The following is a 7,947-nucleotide window of genomic DNA, read 5'->3' as shown; positions in this document are numbered from 1 at the left end:
TCTTATTTGCCTCCACACACCAATATAATCCTGGGACAGGCATAGGATACTTGTAGAAATTTCTGTTCAAGAGACCAGGAATGAGTCACTAGTTACAGTAATTCTTGACTCCAGCTGGGTGGGAAGATCCTGGAAATTGCTCAGTCTCTGCACACTAGGCTTTGGTTTGTGCTCTCTGGGTCATCCTTTTGCCAACTCCACCCCCCCCCCCAAAAAAAAAAACAAACAAACAAACAAAAAAACAAAACTGGCATGGGTTTTTAAGTATTTTAACTAACCTTCTTCCTTTTGGTATAATTTTATGGATAATGACCTATTTTTATGTTGTACTGTCCCTATTCCTTTCAGTTAAAAGTGTTATTGTATCTGTGAATATAATTCTCTCAAAATCACCGTAGTCCTTCTATGCCTGTACTCTGAGGATTATTCATTCAGATTTCAAAAGGCACAGCCCCAACTGTCTTTGTGATAATCCCTCCTCTACCTTGGGCTCCAGTTGAGGCTGCAGTGGTAGAACCACCTCAAGCTTCCTAGGCGTCCAGTTCTTTGAGAGGATCTGTGAAGCACACTTTTATCTCCTTCACGAGCCTCTCGCTTGACAGCACCTTTGGTCTTTTTGACTCTTAAAAGCTTTTACACCCTAGTCACACCCTAGACTAGCATTAGACCAGCAATTGTCAACATTTTCATCTCAGGGCACAATTAAACTACTAAAATTCTGTGGCATGCACACACAAAAGTGTATTTTTTGCTGATCTAACCAAAAACTAGGTATAATTTTGATTCATTCATACAAGTGTTGGCTGTTTTTATTCGACAATCTGAGGGAAAAGAGGTGCATGCCCCTGACTAAATAGTCAGGTAATGCATGTTTTAAAAATTCTTGTGGTACACCAGTTGAAAATAGCTGTTCCAGACCGTGTTTTCCTGGGAATGTCCTGGATTCAATATTTACTCAGAAGCCAATTTTGAAATTCTTGCATCATTTGTCATTTGAAGAAGTTAAGAATTTTCAAAACCATAAAATCTTGGTTATTTTATGTTTAGCAGTCTTTCCTTCAATATCTCTATTTTCACATTTTCCAATAAGCAGCACCAAGAAGTCAGGTACCATATTCAACACTCCTTAGAATCTCTATTGCTGGTTTAAACAGGTAATTTGGTATATTTCCTACTCCAGGCTTTACTTTAGTGCAGGTGCTGGTGCTGCTAATCTTTTTGGCTTTTGCCTCATTGACACTGTCCTCAAATGTCCAGAATTCTATGAGCAGTCTGCTGAAGTCAATTTAGGCTTTTTTAAAAAAAACAATTCCTCAAAATCCTTTCAATCTCTACCCACTCAGTTCCAAAACCATTATATTTTTTGTTGTTGTTGTTTAAAGTATTACAAATAGTAGTACACATGTCTCCTTTCTTCCCCGTTGACTTTCCTCCAGCTTCCCCACCCCTCCCCCACACACGCCCTCACCCCCTAGTGTGTGTCCATTGGTTATGCTTAGATGCATACAAGTCCTTTGGTTGATCTCTTACCCCTCCCCAAACCCTCCTCTGCCTTCCCGCTGAAGTTTGACAGTCTGTTTGATGCTTCTTTGTCTCTGTATCTATTTTTGTTCATCACTTTATGATGTTCTTTATATTCCACAAAGGAGTGAGATCATGTGATATTTATCTATCTCTGACTAGCTTATTTCGCTTACCATAATGCTCTCCAGTTCCATCCACGCTGTTGCAAATGGTAAGAGTTCCTTCCTTTTTAGAGCAGCATAGTATTCCATCATGTAGATGTACCACAGTTTTCTAATCCACTCATCTGCTGATGGGCACTTAGGCTGTTTCCAGATCTTAGCTATGGTGAATTGTGCTGCTAGGAACATAGGGGTGCATATACCCTTTCTGATTGGTGTTTCTATTTTCTTGGGATATGTTCCTAGAAGTGGGATTACTGGGTCAAATGGGAGTTCCATTTTTAATTTTTTGAGGAAACTCCATACTGTTCACAGTGGCTGCACCAGTCTGCATTCCCACCAGCAGTGCACAAGGGTTCCTTATTCTCTGCATCCTCGCCAGTGCTTGTCATTTGTTGATTTGTTGATGATAGCCATTCTGACAGGTGTGAGGTGGTATCTCATTGTTGTTTTGATTTGCATCTCTCAGATGATTAGTGACTTTGAGCATGTTTTCATATGTCTCGTGGCCTTCTGTATGTCCTCTTTCAAAAAGTGTCTATTTATATCCTTTGCCCATTTTTTGATTGGATCATTTATCTTCCTTTTGTTAAGTTGTAGGAGTTCCCTGTAAATTTTGGAAATTAAACCCTTATCAGAGATAACATTGGCAAATATGTTCTCTTCCATGCAATGGGCTTTCTTGTTGTTTTGTTGATGGTTTCTTTGGCTGTGCAGAAGCTTTTTATTTTGATATAGTCACATTTGCTTATTTTCTCCTTAGTTTCCATTGCCCTGGGAGCTGTATTGGTAAAGATATTGCTACAACAAATGTCTGCTATTTTGCTGCCTATGGCTTCTTCTAAGATTTTTATGGTTTCCCATCTTACATTTGGACAGATACATGCAAAAAAAAAAAAAGTGAAACTAGATCACCAACTTACACCATACACAAAAATAAAGTCAAATGGGTAAAGGACTTAAACAAAGCCATTACATTTTATGTTATGGCAACACCCAACCTGATTAAACTAATATCAATATTAGTTATCTATCGCTGCATAAAATATTACTCCATACCCTAGCATAGATTAAATAAAACCAATTATTTTCTCAGTTTCTGTGGGTCAGTAATCTACATGTGGCTTAGATGGTAGCTCTGTGTCAAGGTATCTTAATGTCTAAAATGAAAAGGCTGATTGATGATGGGGCTCACCTGAAGACTTTATTGACAAAAAATGTTTGTTTTCAAATATGCTCCCCTGGTTGTTGGCAGGAACTTAGTTCCCTGTGGGCTGTGGTACTGAGAAACCCAATCCTTTAATAGTAGTTGGCTAGCAACCTTCCTCAGTTATTTGTCATGTGGGCCTCTCCATAAGGCGGCTTCCAACATGCCAGCTACTTCCCTCAAAACCAGTGATCGAGGGAGGAAGAGAGAGAACCCCACGATGGACACCTCAGGATTGTTGTACTTTAATCTCAGAAGTGATATCTTCTGCCATATTCTGTTTGTTAAAAATGGATCCCTTGATCCAGTCCAGGGGTCCTCAAACTACGGCCCGCGGGCCACATGCAAATACAAATATTGTATTTGTTCCCATTTTGTTTTTTTACTTCAAAATAAGATATGTGCAGTGTGCATAGGAATTTGTTCATAGTTTTTTTTAAACTATAGTCCGGCCCTCCAACGGTCTGAGGGACAGTGAACTGGCCCCCTGTTTAAAAAGTTTGAGGACCCCTGATCCAGTCAATCCTCCGAGGGAGAAGAGTTTACAAAGGCATGAACACCAGGAGGCGGGACACACTAAGGCCAGCAGAGGCTGCCTACCACAAAGCTCCAACCCAAGTGTTTCCTCCGGACCGCATGGCGCATTTCTGGTTACATTTATTCTGACCTCTAGCAGTGGAGAAATACAACTCATTTATGGAATTTTTTTTTTATACTGTGCAAAATACAACCAATTTTACAATTATACCTTAAGTTTCATGACTATGGGGTGGTAAAATACCTAAATTGGGCTTTGAAAATCTATTCGTTTTAGTATTCCATTACCGTTTTTATTAAGGTCAGTATTATTATTTTAAGATTGATCAGAGGCAAAATCTTGTGGATTCTTCACCATTTTGCACATCTTATGCATAAGGTACTAATCACAATGTGTTGCTACCTATCTCTGCAAATATTTTTGTAGAGCAAATAGCTCTGGAAGATAGTGTGTCTCTCTCCAGAGCAAAGGTCTCACATACTTATGGCCAATATTTAAATTTTAGTTGCCTAAACTCCACGTTCCTCTTCTATAACACAATCCTCTGTGCGTGCAGCTTTTATGTGATCTTCTTAATGAGAGAATTAGTGCTCAGATAAAAATAATGCTACTACTCTGGTTACTGCTATGGCTGTGAATATATATATATATATATATATATATATATATATATATATATATATATTATTAAGTTATTACATATGTGTCCTTATCCCTACATTACCCCCCATACCCCCCACTCATGCCTCACTCCCTGTTGTCTGTGTCCATTGGTTAGGCCCATATGCATGCATATATGTCCTTTGGTTGATCTCTCCCCCTTACCCCCACCCTCCCCTACCTTCCCTCTGAGGTTTAAGGGTCTGATCTCTGATCCAAGAGTCTTATATCTTCAACCAGCATCTATGAAACTAAAGCAGGCTAATGTGTTGATTTCTAAGTATGGTTAAATCTCAGGCCCTTTAATTGTTTTGAGAATGAGTGGTTTTGGTAAGATGTGTTAGATTTTTAAAAAATATATTTTATTATTGAAATGGTAATATTCCATTGTATGAATGTGCTGTCATTTAACTCATGATTCACCTACTTTTAAACTAATAGTCCTGAAAAGAGATCCAATTTAGTCATTTTGAAATTAAATTGCCTAGAAACAACTGAAATTGTTTCCACTCCATTTTGTCTATTCATGTCATTGAATACAAACAAAAACTGAAACTAACAATTATTGATCATTAGGAAATTATGCTGTTCATATTATTAGTATTTTTTTTTCTATTAGAGTTCCCTTTATGGAAAATACCACAGAATTCAGATTATTTATATGGGAATATGTTAAACAAAAATGTCTGTCTATTTTCTCTTTTGCAATTTAGAAAAATGTCATTATTCATTTTGTTTTCACATCCTCTCAGTCTAGACTGAGGAGCACCTGTTTATCCTGGAGCATAGCCTGAGCATCACTGCAGTATTCCGTGCACCAGAAAAATAAACACCTGTGCACTCGGTCACGGAGTTAGGAACCTTATGCCAAGGGAAAGGGGGCTTGGCAGAAGATGTGCTATTGTCCAGCAGAATACTGATGGGCTCCTGTATAAAATAAATATATAGCTATTTTGTTAGGAAATGTGTACGTAGGTAAATTTTCTGTCACTCAGTTATGTATTCTTTTGCTTAATTAACTTCATTTAGCATTTTATTAGTAGGATTCAACCACGAAAACAGAAGCCACTGTAGGTATTTTGAGTAGAAAGACATTTAATACTAGAAACTAAATTGGCTTCCAAAGCCTCTGGTAGGGTGAGAGAGAAAAGAAGATTTCAGGAAATTTCAAAATGTACTGATATCAAGGTAACTATCACCGATGAACGTAGCCACCTGCAACTCCAAAGTGGACCATTCTCAGGAGAATGCCTGCAAGCCACAGATGAGAGTTTATATCTACTGTCTCCCAAAGCCCATAGGCCTGCTGACGGCAGCATAACAGCATTGCCTTTCATTTATGTCCCCACGGTTTTGCAGACAAAACGTAACTGAAGCAAGAGAGCTTTGATACCATAGTTTGCAGACTTTGAATCCCTATAGTACAAAGGATAACACAGAAGAGTAGAAATGGTATTGAGTATCAGCAAATGACATCCAAAGGAGTTCACCCGTTATCATCTTGTCATCATTACCCATCCTTCTATAGTTAACCAAAAAAACAAATCAAAAGTACAGTGGGTTTCAGAAATTATTACTTATATATGGATTTCAAATATAGAAAAAACAAAGGCTAAGTCTTGACAAGTAGATGTTGAGCCTGCATATCATCTAAGAAGTTTTATACAATGGAATTCAAATTCTGATGAAATAAAATATAATTTTAGAATCTGTTGTCATGTTATTACATTTAGGAAGTCAGCATTCCATTGGCCTGGCTATTTGATTCCACCATGGGTTCTCGATTTCCCGAAAATATCCTGGGGCAACATCGTGAATTCACAAGGTTTTTTTTCTCTCAGATGATGCCAAATATATTTAAATAAACCATTTCTCTATTTCATTAGGTCACATGTTTCTGGGCATTGGGGTTCATGATAAAGATGAAGAATACCTATTATCCCATTTCTCAGTGCGATGTGATTTCCTCATTCAGAAGCACTGCTGTGTAGAATACTATAATAAAGCATAATAAGTCAAATATACTATAGGTTCAGGCAAGACATGACTGGCACAGGAATAAAATGTAAGTTGACAATGTGTTAATTTAATTGAGTACAGATTAGTACCTCTGGCTTTCTGGAAGAAACCCAATATATTGTATTTAATATTTGGTCTCTGGCTTGTTCTACTAAAGTATGGCCTTACTGGGGGGCTAAGACAAATGAGGCATTTGGCAGTGCCCAGATCATCCATGGTAAAGCAAGTCATTATTACTGAGCTCATGTATATGTTTTCCATCCCAATGACTATGGCCATTCAGTTTGCGAGACCAAATTGAACATGTACTAAGGAACTTAGGAAAAATAGGCTGACCAAAATATACAGAAAACTTTACCTGGATTACAGATATCTGATCTGTAGTAAGGCACCTTTGGTAAGCACTTCTATGGGACACAAATATTAATTAACTGGGCCTATTCTTAAAAGTCAATTCACTGTATTTGCCCTTTTGTTTGTTTTGTTTTGTTTTGTTTTGTCATCAATCTTCTTAATTTTTCCTTCCAACCCCTGGTTATCTGAATGATTGTTGACTCCTTGCATCCACCATACCAATTCCATGAACGGGGAAAAGAAGATGCTCTAAAATCTTTCCATTTGGAAAGTCTACCTTCTCCAATGTCCTTTATAAGACCAAAAATATCTCAAAATGGATTTAAAAATTAGACATAGCCAATACTGTAAAAATCCTAAGAGAAAACATAGGGGTGAAGCTCTCTGACTTTGGTATCAGCGGTGATTTTTTTGGTATATGACCCCAAAAGCACAGGCAACAGAAACAAAAATTAACAAGTTAAAAACTTCTGCACACCAAAACAGTCAACAAAGTGAAACAGGCAACTACAGAATGGGACAAAATATTTGCAAACCATGTATTAGATAAGGGATTACCATTCAAAATATATAAAAAACTTATACCACTCAATGGCAAAACAAACAATCTGATTTAAAAAATGTCAGAGGAACTAAATACACATTTTTTTTTTCAAAGAAGATGTACAAATGGCCAACAGGTAGGTACATGAAAAGGTGCTCAATATCACTAGTCACCAGGAAATGCAAATCAAAACCACAAAACCACACCTAACATCTAGCTAACACCAAGAAGACAAGAGAGAAGTGTCAGCTAGAAGTTACAGAAAAGGGAACACTTTTACCAGTACACTGCTAGTGGGAATGTAAATTGATATATCCACTATGAAAACAAAATGGAGGTCCCTCAAAGATTTTTACATAGAACTTCCATATGTTCTAGCCTTCCTACCTCTGAGTATATATCCAAAGGAAAACAGAATATTGAAGAGTTATCTGTGATTCTATTTTCACTGCAGGATTATTCATAATAGCCAAACAATCCAAGTGCTTGTCAATAGATAATGAATAAAGATGTGGTATATATAAACACAATAGAATATTATTCAGCTTTTAGAAAAAAAGGACAAACTACAATTTGTGACAACATGGATGAACCATAGGGCATTATGCTAAGTGATATAAAAGACAGAGCAAGACAAATATTAGTATGTGATATCACTTATATGTGGGCTCTAAAAAAGCCACTCATAAAGACAAGAGAGTAAAATTGTAGTTACCAGGGGATGGCAGTGGAGGGACAAGACAGATGGTGAATATGGGCATAAATTTATAAAGAATAGTAAATAAGACCTAGAGATCTAATGCACAGCATGGTAAATACAGATAACAAATTAAAACCATCAAACTTCCAATAACCAACAAAATTATTCCAAACACTAAAAAGAAATGATAATTATGTGAAGTGATAGAGGTGTTCATTATCATTACAATGGCCATCATAT

Source organism: Myotis myotis, unplaced genomic scaffold, assembly GCF_014108235.1.
Source record: "Myotis myotis isolate mMyoMyo1 unplaced genomic scaffold, mMyoMyo1.p scaffold_m19_p_6, whole genome shotgun sequence".
NCBI lineage: Eukaryota > Metazoa > Chordata > Mammalia > Chiroptera > Vespertilionidae > Myotis > Myotis myotis.
This window is presented reverse-complemented; position numbering follows the sequence as displayed.